A 26091-nucleotide genomic window follows, 5' to 3' on the forward strand; every position below is an offset into this window, starting at 1 on the left:
GTAAAAAGTACAATATTTGCTTCCAGAAGTAGTACTTCAAAGTACCTCAAAACTGTACTCAAGTAGAGTACTTGAGTTAATGTACTTAGTTACATTCCCTCACTGCACAGAGTAGGTCCTTCTCTGTGTGCCATGTAGATAATGAAACCACTCCTCTCCGACTGATGGAGCTGAGCAACTGAGCAATGACGCAGCCTAAAGTGTATCCAGAGTGTCCTCCACCTGGTGGAAAACTAAAGAAGAGTTTGCTTCCTCTCAGACATATTCCCACCTGCGCTGGGTTTATCAAGCATGATGATAATTGAATATTAAAGCAATTTGGTTTCTCTTATCACTCCAATGAGAAAGAATCGAACTGTACTGATTATATTGAGGACAGAGAATATGCAGCAGTAATCTCAGAGCCGTGCTCTTGGGGAGCGATAAGTAACACGATCATTGTGGATATGAGTGAGGACTGAAGGCTAAGTGTCCGAGAGGCTCTGCCCTGCACCGATAATGTGCCAGTATGAAGGTCAGCCAGAGTGTCACCCCTCGGCAGGGATGTACACAGACATTTTGGGGGGTGGGTGCAGAGGAGAAAAAAGGGGGCACTCACACCGCCCACTAATTCTCTGTTTCCACCCTGATTGTTGGAGCCTTTGAAATATTAATAATGTGTCCTTTTTTTGTTGATACTACGCCAGCCAAGAGGTTGTTCACTCTGAGATCAAAAGGGCAGGCTCTCAAGCCACTTTTAGGGATCTGTCTGTCAGCAGGGTTGCCAGGTCTGCGAATCTCCCTCAGAATTGGGCTACTTTTGAAGTGTTGCGCAGGTGAATTTTCTGTCTACGGGTTAGTTAGACATATTTTTCAATACGTTCAAACACACACGCACATAATGGACATGCCTATACACCTCGCCTCTCGTTCCCAACTCTACTGGTCAGTTAGTGGAGTAAGCTTGCTAGCGACCGCTGGAAGAACTATAGGCTATTGCCTGGAGAGTTTCTCTCTCTCTCCCTTATCTCAGGGCAGTTAACAGATAATAGGAGTAGCCCTTTACAGTAATCATGAGTAATAATTTTACCCCTTGCCACTTCTGCTACAAAACTGTTAGAGAGGAACAACTGAAAGTGATGCAACATTATGAGTCTTTTCAGTTGTAATAAGGTGTGGCAGTAACTACAGGAACCTTAAATGGTAATTACATTGTGTTCATGTTTGAAGTGAAGAGAAAGCAAAAGCATACGCTTAGTTTATGTGTCAGTGTAATGGTCTACATGTTCACAAAGCTATAATTTATTTATGATAATATACTGCATCTTCTTACAGAAGGTCATTATAGGGTCATAGGGAAAACTAGGCCTATTTAGATTCCTGTATCTGGATGGTGTTATTGCCCACGGGACTGGTTTAGTCACACAGACCAGGCACCCCTGTCTGTCTGTCAGCCCGACTGCAGTACAGCAAGTTGACACTGGTGTGCGCACTGTAGCTTCCACTCCATCCTTCTCCATCAGGGTCTGCATCAGCCAGAGTCAAGACATCCAGACAGAGCCAGACACAAACAGGAAATCACACCGCTGTGCCTTCAAAATAAATGACCCAGTGATAACCGCTTGAGAATAGTGGATGATTATGTGCTATGACTGTTTTTAAAATGAGAGACACGTTTATTTATATAGACAGTCTTTAAGAGGCAAATATTGCACATGAGGCTCAAGAAACAAAAATGTGTAGTACACATTTGGAGTTCAAACTCAAAGTCAGTCATTCAAACTTTATTTGTACTCGTTTACAATGACATTAAGTCAAACAAAATAAAGAAGAGGAAGAACAATAACAAGGGAAAATACTGAAATGTAAAAGTAAAGGAAACATTTTTAAATTAATGTAAAGTAACATTAATTTACATAAAATGTAAATGTGAATTTAAATGTTGCAGTTATGCAAAAATGGAAAATTTTAATGAATGAAATAAACTAGTTGGAAGTAAAATAAAAATACAGTAATACAAAATGGTTAAAATAAAATGATGTGAATGGTAATAACAAAAGCAGTGCTGTTTGTATTTATCTGCAGTGTTTTAATCATTATAATACCCTGATAGTCACCTGCAGTAACATTACATTATCGTGGAAGTTACTGCCCTCAGCGACCACGCAGACTTTTAATTCGAAAAGCTGTCACCGGATATTGACTTCCCTCTCTCCCAGGTCTGCGCTGACACCGGCCATCCACCACAGAGCAGCCTCGACTGCCGTATTCAGAGACCCCCGCTCTCCCAGTTCCTGTTTCCGCCGCAGCCTTTCTACTCAATTTTCCTGGAGCAACAAATCTCGGCTGCCGCTGCGACAGACCCAGCCTCCGCAGCCCCGGTCGGATGCCGCTGGAAGCGGGTGTATCACGCCAAGGTAGGTGGCAATAAACCCTGCTGCATGGCGGAAACGTATACAGCTCAGCCCCGTAGATTCCCTCCCGCTACATCCCGGCCTGTTGACTGCGTCGCTGCTGAGATCACGGTGGCCAAATAGCGGTCACGGTAGGCATGAATTCCTGGTACCGTTATATGAACGCAGTCGCTCGGATATGTTGGCTCTGTTGTCCCCGCTCCGTTACATCCTTACACCGGCCCGCCGCTCTCTTTGTTGCTTATCGGCGTCTGGAGGAGAAGCAAGTGGGCATGTTCAAAACAATTCACAGCCTGTCCGCGTAAAGCCTGAAGCCCGAAACATCCTTTCACACAGCAGCAGTACCTGGACTGAGCTGTGTGAATTAAAGTGGTTAAATTCGGCTGCCATGTTAACGTTAACGGCTAAATGCATCAACAGAGCTAGAAGAAGCGTGTAGCCGATAAGCTAGCTGTCCGTCTGTGTGCGTTTGTTTTCTGTTTGTCGTGCTCGCCGTCACACGGGAGCGAGATCTAACAGTTGACGTGAAAATGAAGACACATGACCCAGGGATGGTTTGACAGTCGCGTCCATCCTTCCGTCACTGTATGTTATGTGTGTCGGGCAAGACAAAGCAGCAGCCTGTGTTTGAGCCTCAGCGCACCGCTGCCAGTGTCAGGGATCGCTTTGTAATAATCACCAGAGCCAGGCGTGCGTTTGTTTTCAGTATCAGGAGGTGGGGTCTGATATGCGATAATGAAATAAAGCAGCTCAACTCGGGACAATCAGCAGGTTGATTCCGGCCTCACATCCTCTCCTCACAGCATCCACACACACACACAAAGTGTATGTGGTCCTGTGCTCAGTGTACCATGTCTGATGGAGTCTGGCGTCAGTGCTGGTAAAGACTAGAGGTTCAATTCCCTGCAGGGCCACCCATTAGAAGATGCACGCCTTCATAGTGAATGGCTTGTGATGAATGCACAGCTCATTGGGTGAAGGGGTGTGATGCTGGAAGTCAAAGCATGTCAAGGAACAGTATACTCTGAGGCTCTTTTTAATCTCATTTAATATGGCAGGTTCAATAGCTTTTTGCTTTGGCCATGAAATCGATTTGTGATATGGATGACGTATGGCTTTGTTTCCCCTTAACTGAAGTGTTTTATATCACTTAATGTCTACAGCTGATATTGCAAGACATACTTCACCGTCACCACTGTGAAGCCCACTGTGATTTTTCTCCCTTTGACAGCATATTGTCTGACAATAAATGATTAGCTCATCATGTTGTATAGTGCTGCAATTATCCCCAAGTTTTTGATCCATTTGCAGCCAATATCCATTGTGTTCTCATTTGAATTGGAGCTGCTGACTGGGGAGAAACTCAACACCTATGGACAACTAATGCATCATTAATGTTATCTAATAAAGTGAGCCTTGGTAACGGGAAGCAGATTGATTGAGTTAGTAGCCTTAACCCATTCATGAATAAGTAAACAGCCATAAATATTGCGGTGACAGCAGTCTGTGCAGTGGCAGGGGGAGCTCTGTCTTGGAAACAGATACACGCCTGCTTTAAAGGTGCACTATGAAGGAGAAAATCTCCATTGATTGGTTTTCTTGCTTTAATAAACAAACTGTCTTCGTTTTAATGACTGAATGTACTGAACATAACAACTGACCTTAAAGGGGCACTATGTAGTTTTGGAGGATAAATTCAAACTCAGAACTTTAATATTTACAATATTAATGAGGTAATAACACAAACTCAGAAATATTTATTTTTTCCATAAACTGAATAAACAAGCTGTTCCCAGAGGAAATTAAGGTCCCCAGAACAATGTTTGCAGCTTTGAAGGCTACTTTATTCAGTTGTGGAAATAATGAATATTTCTGAGTTTGTATTATTGCCTCATCAATGTTGTTAATAGTACCTTTCAGAATTTATTTTCAGAAACTACACAGTGCACCTTCCAACTGTCAAGGGCCAGTTTTTTATTTTAACATACGGCAAAGTGACTCATGCTTTGGCTACATGTTGCTGCGATCTGTGCTTTACCATTTTCAGAATGAAAAGGCAAAGAAATGCATGGACCCATCTATATCAGCCAAGTGCAAATAATTACATTAGGGCAGTCCATTCCAGCCTGTGTAATTTTTGATGAAGCACTTAAATGAAGTAGTAGTGATGACACTCACACTAACCCTTGAAATTTTCTTGGCAGATTTGAAGTGTTTTTTTGCAGGATGCCTCCAAGCCAAGTTGTGTTGTCTCTGCTTTTTGAGTTGATTGCTTCGGACAAATGTTGCATTCGCTACCATGTAGCTACCGAAACACATGATAGTGCATCTATAATACAGGATGTGCTTTCTAGAGAAGTAACCCACCCCCCACCCTCCCTCACTTTAACTCGTCTGTTTTCTCTCACCCCCCTTCCTTCCCTCTCTCTCTGCCCTTTGTGCTTCCACCTTCCATGCCTCATGCCACTGTCTGTCTTCATTTTTGACTAATGAGTTCATTAAACATATTAGTGTTGCTCTGCCAAAGAGGTTAGATGCGGTGCAGTGAGCAAAAATGGGCGGTGACTCATTTCATAGTTTTATCTGTATTTAACACTGTGCACATTTGTCACGTGGCGAGCTCCATTTCTCTGTTTGGTTTAGTGCAGCAAACCACTGCCAAGCGGAGTTTTATTTAAAATAGCATTTGGATTTGTTTTTCATTTCAATTCTAGTCTGCAATACCAGCCTGTCACCTGCACAGCAAGTGCCTCTGTTTGCATGAAAAGCCATTCTAATTTCAAGCATCACAGTGTTTTGGCGCACTGTACAGTGTGTGTATAATGCTTGATATTGGCTTCAATGTGCTGTTTATACATCCCCTTTTTTTGCACACGCTTGTCCCAGATATATTCTTTTTCTCCCTCCTGAAAACGTCAGATGAATATGAAGAGAAGGCTGAATTAAACTATGGAGGAAGCAAACAGCACATTATTGAAGACATGTTTTCAGTTTGGGGGGGCTTCATGCTACAAACACAAAGAACTGTGAAGTGAAGAGGCTAGGCAAGACACGGCAATGCTTGTAGCGAGCTGCAGTAACAATGCTACCAAAAGAGGAAGGCTCATCTGGAAGCATTGTTTTGTTTGTATTGTTAATCCATGTGCGGGGTATTTCTGCTCCCCGATTCCAGACAATGTACTGTAAATAGAGCAGAAGCTGTTGAAAAGAAGCTTTTGCCTTTGTTGTTCTTGCTTTGAGAAAGGGAAAGACTGTCACTATAACATATGGATACATGGACACACACACATCTGAGTTCTGAATCTCATTATAAAGACATAAACAATGAAGACTAGCTGGTTAATGTATAGGGTTCAGTGAGTAATCACTCTATGTCCAGTGTTGGCATTTGGCTGACATTTCCCACGTGAGACTATAATGTTTAATGTCAATTTTCTGTCTTCTCTACCCTTCAGGCTGTTGAAGACACCAGTAAAGAGATTAAATCATAAAGTTGTTGAAGACTTTGTGACAGATAGGTTCAGGTTCAGTTCAGGTGCCGGTTTGGAGCCAGTGCCTACTCTGGACCCAGTTCTTTTTGGTGGTTTAGACAGCCAAATAACTAGTTCTAGAAGGAAAACTGGTTCCAGAACACTTTGAAAGAACCGCTTACGTTGCGGGGTTATCGTGAACCAACTAAAACCACTTATGACCGCCATTTTTAACACCAGTGCTAGTGTAGCGTGTTCTGACTTATCCAAGGGAGAATAAACAAAAGTTTTTCACGACGGATGCCAAATTGGAGCATTTTTGGATGTAGGCATGCAAAGTCAGGGGCAACACTTGGAAAGAGTCACTGTAGACAACCATAGTTGTTTAGAAAATTAGAGACGTATACAGTGAATGAATGATGTGACTGTATGGTGTATGTGTGGCTCTCATGCCCGTGGAAAAGCAAAGTGGTTCTTAAAAGGTTCACTTGTTTGACTTTGGTTGAAAGGGGATGTCTCTTGTCCAGTAGAGCATTGGTTCTCAACCTGGGGGTTGGGGACCCCAAAGGCGGTTTCAAATTAACTTCCAGGGGCTGCCTGATGGTTCTGGAGAAAAAAATGAAGCAACAGATTTTAGACTTAAGAACAGTGTTTACATTTCATTGGCTGTATCAGTGATAGAATTTGCCTTAGAATAGATTTTGAGTGCTTGTGAGAGTCACAGTGGGGGGTCGTGAACATCAACCTGATTTTTCTGGGGGGTCGCGACTCAAAAAAGTTGAGAACCTCTGCATTAGAGTAGGGACTGTAGAGATAACAACTGCATGCCTTGTACAGGAACATATCTGTAGTTTTTAGTTCCTTGTAAGCTCGCTGGATGCAGTCTTTCTAAAGGGCAAAATCGGTAGGAAAAAAGGCCTCTCTGCTATCACTCTTCTCCTGCTCTCATTCTACCGGAGGGCCATTATTATCTGTATTGTAAGACAGAGTGTCTGTCTAGTGATCATATGAGCCAATCACAGGGCGAGTGTGGGGCAGGTTTCCATGGAGAAAAGCGGGCTGGGCTGTGAGGCTGCTGAAGCTCAGCTTCAGCTTCAGCAGCCCAGCCTGATCCAGCCTGATAGCATTCTCCGGCAGCAGAAAAAGAAAAAGGCCCCAGCAGGCCTGCCCTCCTGTCTGCCTGTCTGAACGTCTCGATGCTGCTCGTCTACCTGTCTTACTCAGCTGAATATCTAAAGACAGGGTGGAAGAAGGGGAGTTCTGAATAGAAATGCAGTCAGACAGGCACAATAGGAGCTTGGCCCGATAGCCATGTGGCATCACATTTGATTTGTGTAGGGAGTGGGTCTAGAGCACATAATGCCTGTCTTGCGTGTGTTTGGAGGATGTGTGAATGTGTGTTGGCTTTATGTGGGGGGGCAGACCAGTCAGAGATCCTGACCTGGAATGCCCCTCGAAGAGTGTGTCGCTCCAGCTCTGTTTGGCCCTGCAGGGGAGGCTGCCCAGCCTGCAGTGCACTCAAATCAGAAAGGATGTGTATTTGTGTGTGTGTGTGTGTGTGTGTGTGTGTGTGTGTGCACATTCGCTTATGTGTGCTTGCTTTTGCTGTATCTCGGGGAGTTATTGCTGCTGCAGCCTGAGCCGGGAAGTGGGTCTTACGACATTTCTTCTCGGCTCATTGGAGCCGTCCAGAAATGGGCATGTACTCATCCACATGCAGCGCTTAAGTTTTCTTCTTCCCCTTTTTTCCCTTTTAAGTAGGAAGCTCTTGCACACCTATTATTGCACAGTGCCTTTAGTGCATTTGCATTCATTTATGGCTATGTATATACCTATATATGTATGTACTGTATATCTGCATGGCTGTGTATTAATTCTAGTTTTTGACCATATCTCTGAATGCTTAACACTATGACAGGAAGAATACAGTGAAGTTTGTGGTGCCTCGTCTGCATGAGGAACTGAATTCACATGGGTATGACACATACTGAGAATTTTTAGCTCATCAGAAGTTGCTGAGGGACTCACTGTGGGACACAAACAGCCTCCCCCCCTTCTCCCTGCCAACCACCCGCCCACCTACCCACAAAATCCCCTGATGCTCAGTGCCCATGGCCCATCAAACAGCCTTGTCAGCCCCTCTGAGTCCACAGCTCAGGCCAGGATCAGAGCAGGCATGGAGGGCTGTAGGGATTCAGGGATGCTGCTAAAAATTCTTAGCCGCCTGACAAGATAGTGCACTGTCTGGGTCTTATGCTCCCTGCAGCGTTGAACTTAAAACAGGATCCAAACCTACTTCGGCCGCTGAAGGGCTCTTTCTAGCATGGGAGCCTCCTGAAAGTACAAACACACACTAGTGGCATCTACGGATGGATGGGACAGAGATTTGGAGTGTGGAAGAGGCAGATGGGTACGGAGGGGAAATTAGGAGAGAAGAGAGAGGTAGTAATTGGGACAGCTGCTCAGCTTGAGGCGTAAGCAGTCGGATCACCCACCTCACTCCTACCCCTCCACCCCTCTTCCCTCACCCCCCCCCCACCCCGGAAAAATAAAAAAGAGTGCCAGAGAGCCAGATGCTGGCCATTAGGATCACAGTGACAATAGCCCAAATTCATTCTGCAGCCAGAATGCACAAGCTCACAAAGGCACACACATAGGAATAGAAAAGAAGAAGACTATGAGCTCATCTGACAGAATGGGTGCATTTCCCACACTTGGGTAGAAAGGTTGTGTGACAGGCCTGCCTCTGCACGGGGGTTTGTGGATATTATTCTGTTTTCAACAGGAAGCCAAAATTCCCAGCAGCCACTCCACCTTTACCCACACACACACGAGGACTATTGAATGGCCCCCATTTAGCCAGTGGTATCTGATCCAGTACTGGCCAGTATTGGGTGGCCCACTTGTGACCTCAACTCAGGTCCAGAGAGGGTTCAACCCCAGGCCCCTGCGAAGTGGGACCTGGACCACGATGAAAGGCTGGCATTATCTTCCTCAAAGGCGGGGGGGGCTATTTATGTCTCTGGTGCCAGTCCTGCTTCATAGAGGGTTTGTTTGCAGCAGTGTGGGGAGTGTTTGTGGATTTTTGCCTTTACACTATTGATCCCCAAGGGGTAAATTCATCTCTGTGACCTCCGTTGAGAGGACACCATGTAATGTCAGCTGCACCGCATAGTCGTCATAGCTGGAAGGGATTTAGTGTTTCGCTTAGCACCAAGCCCCTGAATGTCTGTGCCAAGTTCACATGAGGTGAGGTGGTTAATGTGCATGTGTCCAGCTCCATATCTATCAAAGAGTTCGTTGTAAGTGTGCGTGGCATGTGTGTTGCAGACGGTTTGCGGTGTGGGGCGGCGGCAGAGAGGATTGTGAGGGATCGTAGAGGATTGGCCTGATTGGATTTCCGTTGCAGGAGCCCTGTCACCTGGCCCAGCGTGGTGCTCTGGAAGACAGCAGGGTAGCAATCAGACAGCAGTCACACTGCGAATATACAGCAAAATCTGCATTTACGCACTGCAGACACAAACATCCACCGTGTTAGTACAGAGTATAGAGAGAACTTCCTGACAGTCAAGTAAATGATTAAAAACCCAGTATCATAAAAACTGCCTTTATCGTTGGACTCTTGATACATATATGGAGGAAATGACCCAAAAACACAGAAAGAGCAACATAGTAACATTACCCGACTGACAATCAGGATGAAAATTATAGACAAACTGAAAACGTATATGAAATGAATCAGGAAGACATTGAGAAACTCCTAGGTGCTGCCAACAGATAGGAATTGATCCTCACAATCTCCTCTTCACCATGGAGACGTGAAAAGAGGGCAGACTACACAAACACAGAGAGACAGAGAGGAGAGGCTGAATCCCCCGCAGGATGAAGATCCAGATCCGAAACATCTGGAATGAGGCACTGGCAGCCAGGAGAGGGGGAGAGAGAAAGAGGTCCCAGGACAGCTGATGGTCCGGCACAGAGACGCTTGAGAGGAAATTGAGGACAAGGAGGAGAAACTAGGGAGAGAGGGACAGATAGGCACAGAGATTGGATGCTGATTTGCTTGTAGGACGACAACAAACAGATTACAGAGATGCAGTGGTTTTCAGGTTTACAGTATTCTTGTCAGCAGGACAAACATGGACTGTGAGTACTAGGCTAAATAGATTCAGTGAGCCTGAGAGACACATGCAAGAAGGGTAAAGGTATCAGGTATAAAGGCCTGATGTGGTCAAAGAATAAGCAACTAACTGAAAGTTGAGGCAAAATGGGGAGTTTAAAGATGGATTTAAAGACTGTGTCATGTCATGTTTTTGACAGCCTCAACTGCATACGGTTTTCATAAAAACCCCTCACAATTAAAGAAAAAGACTTGACTTTTAACCCTATTAAATGACGAGTAGTGAATACACTGGCAGAAATCCATTGTTAACCAGGCTGTGGTGCTTTTTTTGCCTCAAGAGGCCAGATTGCAATGCAGCAATGAGACATTTTGTGCTCTGATGCAAGCGCCCAACACTCTCGACTGAAATAAAAAAAGCTCCGATATGCTTACTATCTTTTCCCCCCTACATATACGTCTAAACCCCACAGCTGAATAAAACAGCTTGTTCCAGCTTGTCAGGCCTTTTCTCAGGGGGTTGTTGAAAAGCACTCTGGGAAATATAGGAAATCACTAACTGAAGTCAAATTAGAAGAGGAAGGCTGAAAGAAAGTGGGTACAACAAAAAAGTAATTATAAAAATCACAGAATAACTCCTGGAATGCATTGTTCATCACATATTGATGGCTCTCAACAGCGTAAGAGTATCTGAGGGTTGGGTTATTCTTTTTAGTTCTTTTCTCACAAATCTCCTTTAGGGCTGAGGTGGATTTAATTGAGGAAATCAGGGTTTTTTTTGGGGTTTTTTTTACAAAGAAGGACTAGAATATTAACCAGATAACTGTTAATGTTAATTTGTTATCATTAACAAGCTGAATTAAATCCCAGAAACCTAACATATTGGTGTTGTGTTTCTGATTTTAAATTTATTAATTTCATCAGGAATTTAGCATGTTTTATTTTTTTTTTAGTGTCACAACTCTGGAATTAATAACTTTGATAGAAAACCTTGAAAAATATTGACATTTAATACAATTTTTGATACCACAGGCTTACATTGACAGCATTGAGGGCATACAATTTAAGTGTTTAAGGCTAGACAGTATGAGAAAAGCAGCATTGCATGCAGCATGTAAACATTTCCTTCCTAGTAGACACCCCAAAAAAAAAGTATGAACCTGAAAAGTAGCATAATATGGGACCTTCAAAGAGGTCATATTATGCTACTTTTCAGGTTCATACTTTTATTTTGGGGTCCTAGTAGAATAGGTTTACATACTTTTACTAATTATTAATTTTCAAAAAAACACATTTGTTTTCTCATATGGTGCATTGCTGCAGCATCCCTTTTTTTTTACACAAGGCTTGACTTCAAACCAGGCGTTTCAGTCAGTGCAGGAGCAGTGTTTTCTGTGGGAGAGAGTAACTCCCTTTGGTGTGGACTTTGAGCTTTTTCACTTTGCAGACCTTTTACATTCACAAAAATGCTACATCAATGCAACACAATAAAGGAAAGGCAAAAACCCCAAAAGGCATAATATGACCTCTTAAAGTGACCCTGGGTCGAAGTTGTTGCTATCTCCGTGGCTAAACCCCTTTGTGGGAAGCAAGGTGCAGCTTGACTTGGGTCCTAAGATGTTTTAGCATTTATTCTCCGACAAACAGCCTGAACTGTACACACACTGCACTGCCACATTCATAGCTTTAACATCACTGTTAACGTCATATACTCACTGTTACACACGCTTTCTCTTTCTCTCTCTTTCGGACAACCGCACCTGCTTACATTACACATTACACACTGAGTTATTCCTCTTTAGAGAAATAACTTAGTATTATTCCTTTAAAGAATTTGGTACTTTTATAGCAGTTTTTTTTTTCTTTTTTTCAAAAACATCTTAATAATTCATTTTAGGGAAATTCCACTATACATAGTCCCGACGGGCTGCCATTCTTGAAGCACACTGGCGGAAACCCTGAATTGTGTATCAACTTGCTGGAAAGAGCAAGAAATAACAGCTGGTACCTGTGTATGGATTACTGTAGAAAATGAGTATGGTAACTGTTTAAAAAGTTCAGAAGTGATATGTATTTATTTGATATTTTTTACAACGCTATTGAATACTACCATTGACTTTGGTGAGGATACACCTGCTCATAAAAGGCATACAGCAGTTTTGGACAATTCTGGTATTTCCTGTTCTGTGGATGATCACCCTCAAATAGACAGAAAATCTGCATGTTCATTGTACAAACGGAGGGATCACAGAAATGTTAAGGAGCAGATTACAGAGGGATTCTCGCAGTGATGTGACATTAATTCATACCTGTGCAATTTACTCACCCAAAGGCAGAAGAGAGCCACAGAGCTAGGTCTGCAGTGTGGACTAAACATCAGCATTAATTTGACATATAGTACAGCTGCATGCATTTGAACAACAGATGTAAGGTTTTATTAACTTAATAGATGTGACTTGAAACATTTCCAGACGCTTCCCCGTTGGATGACTGCGGGAATATCTCCCACCGGACCTCTCAGTGATGTCCAATCTCTTGTTGCTTAATGATATTTCTGGGTATTAAGGAGTTCTGCGTGCCAAAAAAGTCTCATGCCCAATGTTTCAGCTATTGATTCGAGTTATAAAATGAATTTATAATGCTCATGTTGCAGGCCTTGAATTATAGATAATGCATTCTTCTATACTGAAATGTCAATATGAATTTCCAGGCCTTGTACAGTGTAGATGGCAAGTGTTTGTCGGCTGTAGTTCATATACAGTAAGTAATGTGCATGTCTTGTGGAAAGTAACATGTATTACTCTTGCGACAACACAGACCTCATTGGCTGCAAGGGGTTTTCCATCAGAAAGGGGCAGATTGATTTTTCACTTTCACATCAATTCAAAAACAAATAAATGCAGAGATGAAAACAGCTGTGCATTCTTGTGTAAACCATAACCATAACCATTGAGGGCAAATTGAGCTGTATATTTGCTATAAAGCTGTCTGAAAGTTTGCCTCATTAGTTCAACAGTGCAGGGCAATTGTTGTTTCACAGATAATATCTAAAAAAAAATAACTTTATCATGTGTTACATTTGGTTTTGACCCTGTCTATTAAAGTGTTGCAACTTAAACCATCTGTCTACAGGATGTAATCTTTCTCAGTATTGAGCCAGTGACTGATACAGAGGAGGGTTAAGTGTTCTCTGGTCTCTCTGAGGCATCAGCACGACATAGTGTGTCTATAGTTCAGCTGGTTGCATGTGGGGAGAAGTATGATTTTACCAGCATGAGCCTGAGCTCAAGATTGTGAGTTCGAGGGGCAGGAGGATAGTGTGGTCTTTTATCAGTCTGGGATGCTGGAAGCACAGTTGCTGCTTTTCTTTGATGCTTCTTGAGGCTCCATGAAGCCCAGAAAGGGGAAAAGAACAAAAGACCCTCTAAAAGTTGATGTTTCTTTTCCCCTCCCTTCCCGATTGTCTTTGTACCTATTCTGGTCGCTTCTTGCTGTTTCTTAATATCAGATTTCTTTTTTAGCTTGTGTTGGAGAGGAGTTCATTGGGCTAAAAACTACCATTTTATACCAAAATGATGGCTTATATGCAAATTTTTAAACACAGATAAACCTGCTAAAAAAAGGCAGTTGACTCCTTTCTCATTGCAAGCAGACAAGTTTGCCTCTTTGTGTTTTTTTTCTGTCATGTCGGACTGAAAATAGGGAAGAGTAGAAAGCAGCATGAAGGCCACTGACAATTTTAAAGTTGTCACTTTTTATCTTTTACTTCAGTTTCTCTTTCAAAATGAACTGATCGTGCTTGAACGAACACGGATGGGGAACCGTTTTCACGCTAACTTCCAGAACTTCAACATTGCATCAAAGCACTGCGCCGAAGAAGGGGCGAAAAATTATGTGTCCACCCAGGTGTTGTGTTTCCATCATTGCTGGTCAGAGCTGGAACCAATAAATACCCACGACAATGCAGAGTCATTTGACCCAGGAATCAATGCCAATGTCCCCTTTCCCAGTGAAGACAAAAGCCAGATGGTAGTGGGTGATTGTGGCTCTTTTGTCCAGTGTGAAAGGCTTTAAATATTGCAACTGTAATATCTTGCTCTGCTAGTTTGGCATGGTAAGACTGTGAAGCCTTGAGGGCCCTTTGTCCAAACTCAATGCCTGCACTCAGCTCCCAGTCAGATTCAGTATCCTACCTTTACTTTACCAGATCACTATTAGGGTCGGTGTTCTCCAAAACCAATTAGCAAATCTAAATATTTTTTTAATATTCTATTTGCTTTCATTATTGGCAAGTACCTAAAGTTTTGAATAATTGAAACTCAAAGACTCAAACACAGAAACCAGAAATACGTTTTGTAGTGCAACTTGCCAAATTAATCAACTTAACATTCATTAAGCTAAGCTAATTAAATTCACAAGCTGTTGCTACAACCTGAAAATGAGAAGCGATGAGCAAAACATTTGAAAAGCTGATCGTTGATTGATATTGAATGTTTTGACACACTGAAATAACAGATTTAACAAGATTTTTCAAAATAAAGGATCTCCCGAATCAGAACTATGATGTATGACTATGACTCTCCTGTTTTTAACATGCCATGTAGAGCAGCAACGACTAATGAATTAGTCAAGAACTAAAAGAGTCGCCACTCAGATGAACTAAAAACTTGCTACGTCGTGACGAACAGCACTTCTTCTATTTTGCGTCCTACTGCCCCTGCAAGCTTGTTGAGTCGTCCTTCAACATATGTAAGAGTGACAGCAGTGGCATTCACCTATGGCAAAGCCCATAGCAAACCAGCATGAGACCATTTGCATCTGACAAGCCCGTCATGTTGCCCCAGGGATGTTACATCACATGGTGTCACCTCCTACCCTTGCTCTCTTTTCATGTTTTCTTGGTACTACCCTCCACCACAGCTCCACTGCTCCTTATTGCCAGTGCCGTCAATGCAGATAGGGACTTTAAAGGGCCGTCTTGGCAGACCCATTCCTCAGTTTAAGCTGTGGTCTGGGAGAGCAATAACAACATGCCAGTCAGATATAAGAGCCCCTAATAGGACTCAATGAGATGACACAGCAGTCCAAGACCTATTATGCCGTTGGAGCTGTGGGGCAGTTGGGGAGAGGAGAGGAGAGGAGGGAGAGATCAAGAGCAAGACTGACCACATAACAAAAAGAAAAAAGATTTACGTTTCTCCTAGAAACGGAAGGAATGTGCGACAGAGGACTGGATGGAGGTAGTCTGAAGCGCTAGGATTTATGAACTTTCTGTCATTGACCCAGAGCTAGTTTTGACGAGGATCGAGGAGACACTTGCACGATGCCAGCAACGCTACCAGCTTTTCAAATATGCGTCTGTAAAATAGCTGTGTGACAAGCCGCTCCAGAAACAGAAAACAGCCTCCCCTGGCCTGGTTTTTACTTCTCTTTGATCTTGTGACAACGGCAAAGAATCAAAGTTGGCACATCAACTCAGTGAGGAGCTTTAAACACTTGGTGAGTGCTTTGCCTCCTCACTTTGATTTGTGGAGTAAATGAAGGATTATTATAGATGAATCCAGTGTTATGGTTGTCCTCCAACTCTTGATGTTTCAACAAAAACTGTAACAGTGCAACCACCTGAACTGCTGCGCTGTCACATTAAAGGATGAATGAGGCAAGCCGCAACCCTGTATGCCATACTCACTCATCATTATTCCGCACGCACAGCATGGAGAACATATTATTGAGAGCCATAATGGTACCCTATAGTCGCTGCAGAATAACGTACCCTGTGCTGCTATGCTAATTACATGTTCACTGCTGAAGTACCTGTACAGTGAGTGGGGAAGTCTTTACAGCACGGAGAGGGTCAAGTCTGGGCGAGGTCAAGCTGTGAGGTTCAAGCTTCTTCTGTAAGTTTAGCCCCCTGTTTTAAAGTTGACCCCATCCACTCAGGTGAAATAACGCAACGCCTTTCCGCACTCTCTTTTTGTTCAAAGCAGCATCATCGGCCTCACTCGGTCTTTGCTCTCTTCTGGCAATTGGCGCCCTAATTGAGGCACTCTTGAGCCATGTTTATCACCGTGGCAACGTTGCCCCGCAGATAATCATTGTCTTGTGGATTAGCATAACAACAGAGGAGAGGCTTTGCTTTAATCCCACTAACACTGGACCAAGCTCCTTTGTGTCGGCTCGCTGCCGGGCTTGTCTTAACTGGGATTAGAAGCACGGGCTGCTAGCGCCCACCAGGCCCGCACATTGCGCTCATGCCACTGCCTTTGCACTTGAGTGAGCCATCTTCGTGCCCTTGGATGTTTCTTGCAGGCAAAGCCAGAAAATCACAATTTTCACCATTATATAATTAGCCTTACCTGAGTGTTAAACTTTAGCACTCTGTTTCGAAAGTTTACTTGAAAAGAGAAGTTCACCATTTACTACTATGCCCTAAGTGCCTTCTCTCAAAGGACTGGAGTTAGGAAGGCTATCCTTTTATAACTAAAATAAACGCAAAAACATCTGCCAAGTTTGTCCGAGCAGCTTGTACAGCATGTTCTGTACCAAATAGTTTAACTTTGGATTATCTACCTGATTGTTACATTCACCAGAAAGTTATCTCAGTCTTGTGTGCGTGAACCTTGTCACCCTGCTGAAGTAAATTTTGTGTGCAAGCACAGGGTTTAGCATACTTGAAGCAATATAATTCACACTCAGTGTCCTCCTAACTTGTCTTATGCCAAAAGTGTGTATAACTCCTCCAAAATGCCACAGTCAAAGGTGGGGTGAAGAGCATGCTGTCAGAGAGAGGTACGTGGCCCAATGAGTAGTTCAAATAGAGGTAAGCACACACATTCAGTCTCTCTCCAAAGGCATTTATGGCGTCGCACTTGGTTGTATATACAAAATGTGACAGGAGTATTTGTGTGGAGAGCCCAAATCCTGCATGCTTTCTCCACTTTGCACTCCAGACCAATTGCTGCTTGAATTGGGCGTGTTATTCAGATTGTCAGTTTCCAGAAGTTACAAAACTTGTCGGATGACGCATGATGATCCAACTCGTACTTGTTTAAGGAACACTGTCGCTTTAATTTTTGGTTGGAAATCTTAAACTATTAGACGCTTAACTGCAAGCGATAAAACTTGAAAAATACTCCAGATTATTAATTAAAATCACGACACATTGGACTGGCATGCAGAACTGCTTGGCTGATTTTCACAGTTGGTAGCAAGTGGGTTTGGTTGGCGGCAAGCGCTGGAAGAGGAGGCAGGCATGTAGCAGTCGTGTCATGCTGTCCCATCCTGATCTGCCTGTGCAATGCAGTAGAGACTCTATGGGAGAATGGGTGTAACCACTTGTCTGTCCCTGCGAGCTGGAGCACACGGAGGCGGAGGAGTGAAGGGGAGAGGAAAGGCGTATTGGTAGAGTGGGGGCAGCCGCTGACCCCGAAAAACACACAAGATTAACAGGAATAATAAAAAGGGGTCTTTGCAGTGGCTCACTAATATGCGTGGTAATTTAAAGACGCTCCGAAAAGAAATGTCAGCCATGTGTGGGTGGGCACAGTTAATGTGTGTGTGAGAGAGAAAGTTCCACACATCTCCATGGAGGATTCCTGTGGTAAAGCATTCTCGGCTTCTCGAGCAAACAAGTGGTGAGGCGTGCAAAAGGAATTTCAAGCCCTCTCAAAAAGATGACCATACAACTGTGAGGGAGCTCCTTTGAACGATTAGCAGAGTCTATATGCTCATGTCCACAGGCAAACACGTACACACACTCCTTTGTCTCATCGTTGATTTATTTTGCGGGATGGTGGTTTCACACTTTTTCTTGTGGCTGACATTATCTAAGTATGTGCTCTTTTGCCAGGCTTCTCTCAGGACTAATTTGCTGTGTTTAAGGCTACCAGCCCACAGCCAGCAGTATTTAATTCAGTTGAACTTGCGGTGTCAGTACTTGGCAAGGCCATAGCAACATGACATAGCCAGTAGCTCTGGATAACATTTCTCTTTTTTTCATCCAAGCGACTGTCGGGGACACGTGCGATTGCTCTGTGACCCATGCTGGAGTCTAATTTTTTTTTTTTTTCCAGCAAAACAATTATTTACATTTCAAATAAGCAACAACAGTATGAGCTACTTGCATTGGCCTCCAGTGTTGTGCTGTTTACTAGTGGACGAGTGGTGGGGGAGGGCGAGTGGTGTGAGGCAGGCTGCTGGAGCAGGTGACATCTGTGACCCAGCACAACAGCGGTGGATGCCGGACACATGCTCCTTCCTCAAAGGCTACTGGCACCCTTTCTGCCTCATTGGGCTCATGCCCACATGCATGGCCACAAACACACACACATTTGGAATACTTCGTCTGAATGAATCTACTGTACAGAAGGTTATCTTAAAACCACCATGATTCAGCATACCTTTAGGACATAAATGCTACAAAAATCATTTCCTCCCACATAGACTTTTTTGTCTATTACAGTGACTAGAGCATTTTTTTTTTCCTTTTTTTCTTTCATTTTAGACTGTTGACCCACACTCTACAAGCTGCTAACAGCTACTCTGCGAACAGGACAGACTGCCAAACATGAGGATCATCGGCTTACAGAAAATAACCTCCCGATACGTATTGCTAAGAGCTGATAGTAGGTCAGTTTTCAGTTTCATACAAAAATCTAGTGGAAAAATGCTTCTCAGGACTGGCTGCTGCTCTGTACTCTTCACTCATATAACAGTGCAAACACACACACACACACACACACACACAGTGCATACTGTACGTGCATGTGCATGCCTAAATTGGAACTTTCTTCAGCTTTTCACACAATGACAATCAGATGATTGATCTTGCTTGCTGGGTTATTAACCCATTATATTTACCAAGCCATTAGCTGCCTGATAATTGAACTGTTAATTAAAACAAAGGCCTTAGTTTCCCCCTATTGAGTCCCAGACTCCCCTCACTGAGCTGAAGACAGTAAAGAGCAGAAATAGACAGTAAAAAGTAGAATATTAACACTCCGTTTTCCTAGGAATGTCCATTATACCATATTTTGTGATACCCAAAAGGATCCACACACATTTTTCCACTACATTCTTGCAATAAGTCAAAATGTATTATTGTGTAATTTTCTTTTAATGCAGCTCTACATTATTTAAAATACAGTTTTACATCAGCTTTCCCCCTCCATATCGCCCATCCCTTCTCCTCCCCTCTCCTTGGAGGGAGTGCGTTTCTCCTGCTGGTCTCTCGTTGCATTCTGATAAAGCAGACTCTCCCTCTGATGTCTCTTATCTCCTCTCATCTCCCGCAGTAAAGACGCCCGTCTCTGTTTGTTTTATGCTTCCTGCCAGTTTTTCCTTTTTTTCTCTTTTTTTTCTTACCCCTCTTTGGTGAAGCCCAGTGCTTCGTCCCAGCATTGTGTGCAATGGATCAAAATTGTCAGAATAACTTAATGGTGTGCTGACCTGCCTCCTGACCCCTGCTGTTTATCAAATTCTACCCCACTCCACACCCTCCTATTCTGTGAGAGGTATAGATTTGTTGCTCCATATCTCTGGCAGTGCAGTACTCTGCTTGCTTACTGCCGTTGACAGAGTGTGTGTCCAGTGCAGGCTACGGTTGGATGCATCAGGGTAATGCTGTTGGCTAGCTTAGATCCAGCAAACAAACAACATATATTATATTCGAGGCAAGGAGCGTGGTTGTATAGCCATGGGGCCCTCACTCTGTACGTGTTTGTATGCATGTCGGTGTGTTTTTGTACAGGACTGTGTCAGTGTACACATTGACCTACAATGTAGGCAACACTGCAAGAAGCAGTAAACCCAGACCGTGTCAGACCTGCTCCAACCATGCTCAAGGCAGCAGTGTAATAACAGCAAAGTCTAACTTGCCAGAAGTGGAAGCCGTCAGACACAGCAGCATACAGATTTGTGAACACTTACTGCAGCTCTGAATTGTTGGTTTATGTGCACTCCATAACAGTGTGTGCTGCAGGAATACAGACCCATTGAATACGCAACCCACTGAAACAAAGAAACAGAGCTGAAATGATTCGATAAGTGACCAGTCAGCAGACAGAAGATGTAATATTTTAAAAGTTTTAAATGTTTAAATGTATTCTTAAAATGAAAACAGACACACTCTGGAATTTACCCCTCCTAGTGTTTCCCTGTGGTATTACTGCTGCCGTTAGCAACATGGCTACAGCTAATGGCCTGTTTACTGTCCTAAGTAAAAAATACAACAGCAAGACTCCCGATACGATCTAGAATTCCCGATCTCAATGCGATGAAAAGGCAGAGTAATACACCTGGTTGATCTTGTGGAAAGAGCAGGTTGGACTGGGAGCTCAGGACCAGAAGAGTGTTGGAACGGGCCAGGGCTAGCTGGTTAGCATGCTAATTTCAGGAGATATCTCTGCAACTCAATACCAAGACATTAAAATGTCAACGCTGCTATTAATTCACATTCTGTTTGTAGTTTTAATTGTTTTTTTTGAATGTTTTCCAACTAAAACTTGCAAATATTGCCCCTTTTAATATTTAAAAAAAATTGCAGAGATGAAATAAGCCATTTGAAGATGTTACCTTGGGCTCTAGAAAAAAAAGCATTTTTCACTATTTTGGAACATTTCATAGAAGAAACAAATTGATTGAATAACTGATCATGATAATAACTGTTGGCAACCATACCAAGAGCTCCAGTTTCTCTCTTTTTCAGCTACATAATTACATAAAAACTTAAAAAAGAGCAGCTGGTGAAATAGCAACAGGGGTATTTGAGGGAATGCCAGCGCGAAGAGATGGTGGGCCATAAAGGTGAAGATATTGTTTTAACAAGCTAAGCAAATAATGCCCCAGAATGATTAATTTTGAAAAAGCTGACTACAGGATGCTGGCAAAGAGAATGGAGAGGAAAAACTACTGAACCTGGACAAAGAAAATGGAAAGTGTCTGTGCAAAGCAGCAGTCTTTTAGTATTTAATAGAGGTGCGTATAAACCATAACAATCTGAATAGTTAATTAAATGGTAAATGAAAAGTGTGCATCAAAGAAATAAATTCACAGAAGTAACTCGACTGTTAACCTCAAGTCTTTTAATTTATATCATTCTCCACATGGAGTATAAAGAATTTTCACTCCAGTCATTTTTCCTTATAAAGATAAAACCGAGGGGAAAGGAGGACATATCATAGAAAGTATCAGTTCTGGTATCTGAAACGGAATAATTAATTTTCAGATGCTGAGTATGAGAATGTCTCTTATCAGCACCAGTACTGATGTTACTGATAATGTCGGTGCACGTCTGATGTTTTAGCCCAGTGTCTCCTATCACTTCCACACAGTGGGGACTGGTTTTTAAAGGATCAGACTGGTCTGGCCAGCTGGCCTGACTGTCCACACTGTGGAGCCAATACAGGGCTTTGTCTTCCTTCACTAACCCCCACTCAGCGTCCGCCTGTCCACAATGAACCGCTTAGATAAAGTTTTACAGAATGTTTATCTTTTGTGTTAATAGGAGTAAACTCTGTCAGAGAGGCTCTGCATGTTTAGTGCAGAACATTTAATTCTTGGGAATTTTGCTCTTATTTTCTCATCCTGGAATTTTCCTATTCCTGCCACACTGTTGCATCATCTTCATCATTCATTTACTAGGGTTTCTGTGACTCAGGTGATGTGGTTTAATATCAAAGGAGCTGTAGTTCTGCTTGGAGACGCTGCTGTCAATGTGATCTGACACACTTATATGATATCTCATTTCATCATTTCATATCGCTCTCTCCATCTGTCACTGTTCCTTTCTTTATTTCTTAACCCATTTTCCTGTCACTTGGTCTGTTGTGTAAACGCAGGCGGCTGACGGATATGTAGAGTTCTATTAAGTGGTCGTACAAACACAGCATCTTGATTTTCATGATATTCCTTGTACTATATTCCTCTCCGTCCCTCTCTCAATCACTCACTCACACACACACACACACACACTGGCCTGAGATCAGGTGCATGTATGAGGTGGCAGTCTGCTCTCTCTGTTAGGTCCTCAGCTCCCACCGGCCCTCCAGATGGCCATGGTGTCAGCACCACACCTTCTGCACACATGAAAAACTCCCTACATCCTCCAACCCCCACCCACAGCCCCTGCTCCTTCTAACAAAGTGCGCCATTACAAATAAAGTGAAAGATGTCCTGTACAAAAGTCCTCATTAGCATTAATCTGGCATTAATTACAGTATAGGGATTTCTGGCACAGTTTCACTTATGTCCAAAGTGCCCGTGGAAGGGGTCAAAACTCCATCATCACTTGAAAGATAAATAGATAAATACTACCAATGATTAGTTTGCTTTATATTTCAGATAACTGTCAGGGAATGGATACATTATCTTGAATGACAAGGTGTGTGTAAGGTGTGAGCTAATGGGGTAGTCTGTCAAAAACATGGTGTATCCGACTCTTTTAATCATTTCGATAGTATAAAGGGGGCATTTCTGTATTCGTTTTTTACCAGCAAATAGGAGGAAACTGTAGAAAAAACTCTTTAACTAGTAAATTAGCTAAACTCAATTTGCCAAAATGTTTGAGGCTGGCTGATGACTTTCAACCACATACATTGTTTGCATTTTTATGCCTCTGCTCCCGCAGTAGAAGTATCACAGTCATCCTTGTGGAAGTAATATCTCAAGAGTGCCTTCAGAGAATTTCTTCAAATTTGGCACAAATGTCCAGTAGGACTCAATGATGACCTGATTAAGTTGTGGTGGTCAGAGGTCAAGCTGACTGTGACCTCACAAAACATATTTGGCCTTTACTAGGGCTGGGTAGTGTTAAAAAATATTTGATACTGGTACTGATACAAATAACAATACAATACAAATTACAAGATTACATTACAGATACACGTGGTTAGCCCCACCTCGGGGTGCAACCTAGTGTTTTTCCTGCAGCCAATCACCAGCACTATGAGATCTTGGCACAACGAGCATGCTGCATGCTTATTAGCTCACTGACACTGAAGAGATTAACTGACAAGACATTTTATACTACGTACTTTGCTATTATTGTAAAATTGTGTCTAATGAGAGAGGGCAACAGTAGAGGACACAGACGCCATCTTCAAAGTCAACTTGAGGAGTAAGCAATCGTTGAATGTTCATATTTGTGCACACAGATCACTGGACTTTATGTGCATGGGTTTTGATACTATTTTTCTCCATTATTCTTTTACCTCTTTTTTGTTTCAAATACTGATTTGTACCTCGATTACCATGGCAACGGTTGAAGCTTTGAGGCAAAGCATTTGGGTCAGCCCTAGATTTTTTCACCGGAATTAAAAGCATGGCAGGCCAGCATAAATTTGACCGAAGCAGGTTGTAATTTTCTATATGAATTATAGCCACACAAAAGAAACAAAAATGGAAAGAATCTCCTGCAGTTTTGTGTACACAATTTTTCTGGTGATGGACCGGTGATTTGTTTTTATAGGAGAAAATGAAAAAGCTTTCACAAACTGCCCATAGATTGAATCGCCGTGGCGTCAGATTAGTCAGCAACAGAAAACAGAAAAACAGCCTTTTATGTCTTAAAACACAGCTCATTAAATTATTCAGTGAAAGTTTGAAGAGGATGTGCGCTCCTCTGTTCTGCAATGCCCTGTTTCACATTCATACAGCAACTCAAATTCACTTTGGGAGTTCTGCAGGAGAACCACACGTTTGTTTTCTTCTTCGTGTGCGGAGCAGCTACACTGGAGCAGATTGGACAGTATTCGCTCTGCTTTTGGGGTACATGTGAAGTGTTGAGGGGCGGGGAAAGGGGTGGCATGGTTACTTGTCCTCAACTGGGCTACTTGTGGTCACAATATCATTTCTTTGACTTTTTTTTTTTTCTGTTTCAACTTAGATTCGGTCCACTTGTTTGTCTTTGAATTTGGTTCTTGTCATCGTGCCTTTCGGTCATTATTGCTGCGAGGTTCATCCATTCAAAGCTATTCCCTTTCACTCTTGATGCTCAGCAGCACCCGTTTTCATTAACGTGCTTCATTCACTCCGTGCTGTTCTCTATTAATGCATTCCTCCTTTCACCTCCCTGGTGAATTCCTCAGTACTGTATATATAAACTCCCCATTTGTTGTCCCTATCATGATCATCTCTCCTCCTATTCCTCTCCCTTTCAGTCTTTCTTCTCTTGTGCCATGTGCTCTCTGTATTCTTCCTCCCCCTTCTCCTCGCATCTCTGTCTCTCCCCGCCTGCCTCCATCCTCACTGCAGGGTTGAATCATCCCCGTTTCTGCTTGCCTTGTCACGTTTGGCCCCCCTGCACGTCTGTCCAGGCCTCATCACACGGCGATGGCGCTAGCCGGGCTGACATCTCGCCACAGCGCTAAGGGCCTCTGATGTCCGTGACGTTTGCACTGACCTGTCCCTCACTCCTCAAAACACTGACATCATCAAAATGGGACACATTTCTGCCCCGAGGGCTATTAATTGCTAAGTACGGTATGAGCCACATTTTCCTCCATACGATTTCCAGATTAGAAGGGGAAAGGGAGTGTCACATCTTTGTCTCGTCTTTTTTTCTCATATCAAAGACATACTCTAGCTGGCTGCAGATTTTTAGGCCTTTTTCATGTAGTTTCGTATCCTGCCGTCTCCTCGCATGGTATTATCTGGCTGTTCTCGGAGAGAGGGACCACATCAGCACTATTCTCTTCAGAGCTTTCCCTCACTGGGGAGCCACTGCTTCCTCACATGCTCCGCTTCAAACGACACACCTCAGATCAGCATCGCATATGCTCGCATGCGCACATAGACTTCGAAACAGCAGAGCCGCCGTCCTCGATGCAAAAGTGCACACAAATGAAAGCCCCAGTATCCTCCTTGGTGGAAAATTGAGTCATGGTCCTTCTGCTCGCGTAAACTGACAGACAAGCCAAGCGAAAAATGGAATCAAAATGTCCCTATATTGGGGAGTGTGTGGGCATGAGCAGTGGCACTGTGTGATTCTATAACAAGCACATGCAAATCAAGTCAAACCAACCCCAGGCTCATTAAATAAAACATGGGAGTCAGGACAAAAGCCTGCTTCTACTATAACCTTGCATATTCATAATGAGTGCTCTTTCCTAATGCGGAGTGGAAGGATGTTATGCTGGTTGACATTATGTGTCTGGGGTCCCTCTTGAGTGTGTGCTGTTGATCTGCAGACTCCGAGCATTCTTGACTGTTTCAGTAACTTTGTCTTTTCTGGCTCTGCACTCTAAAACTTGCGGTGTCCTGGAACAAAAATATATTAGTAACCAGGGACGCAATTCTCTTCTTTCTTTAATTGATAGTCGGCTGCCTTTACAAATGATTATCAGATAACCCTTGCATAAATTAAATATGTTGGACATTTTTTTTATTAGAAAACAGGTTTAACCACTGACTTGATCTATTTTTGATGCAAATTCAGAGTAGGCTATATAAGGAATTAAAAGAATAGATAAAATGAATAAGTTATTTGAATCAAACTAATAAATTACTAACATGTAATAATATCGGTTTGTATAAAATGCCTAAGAAATACCAATGCTAAATTAGTATTTTGACAATCACTTATATTTTAATTACATACATTTTCTCACATCAGTATTTGTATTTGCAAATAATAAGCTTTCCCCAAAATTTTACATCTGTCGAAGTGACGAAGTTCATACCCCATAAACATTTTCAGACTTCAAGTATTTTGGTCTGGACAGTTAATGAGATTGTGGCCATAGAAACAAAACAAGACTGGCAAAGAAACTGTACATAATGTGAATCAGTCACATCTGATTTGCTCTGATAAGGTCCACATCGTTGCTAATAAAAGTCCAGTATATTGTTTTGGTGCATTCTTCGATTGGTTTCATCAATTTCGCTAAAAGAATTGTGTAACATTTTTACATGACCAGATCAGACATGTTGATATGTTTCCTGCCCCTACATTGACATTTGGTCAAAATCCTGGCTGGCAAATGGTCAAAGAATGCACATTATGTTACATTAGATCATTAAAGTACAAGTATGTGCATGTGGTCGGTGTCATTTTCAAAAGTTGAAACTTGACTTAAACCCATACGGTACTGAGTTGTATCCTCCCCAGCAG

The 26091-nt window shown here is 42.7% G+C and overlaps 1 protein-coding gene across 1 annotated transcript in view; it reads left to right on the top strand.

The window, feature by feature from the left end:
• Positions 1-2223: 2223 nt before the first annotated feature.
• Positions 2224-26091, top strand: part of fut8b (fucosyltransferase 8b (alpha (1,6) fucosyltransferase)) — a 95194-nt gene continuing 71326 nt past the window's right edge. Inside the window, exon 1 of the mRNA XM_073493456.1 lies at positions 2224-2396. The gene's annotated coding sequence lies outside the window, so the exon portion shown is untranslated. The remainder of the gene's footprint in view (positions 2397-26091) is intronic.

The sequence above is a fragment of the Pagrus major genome, chromosome 22 (assembly GCF_040436345.1).
Source record: "Pagrus major chromosome 22, Pma_NU_1.0".
Lineage (NCBI taxonomy): Eukaryota > Metazoa > Chordata > Actinopteri > Spariformes > Sparidae > Pagrus > Pagrus major.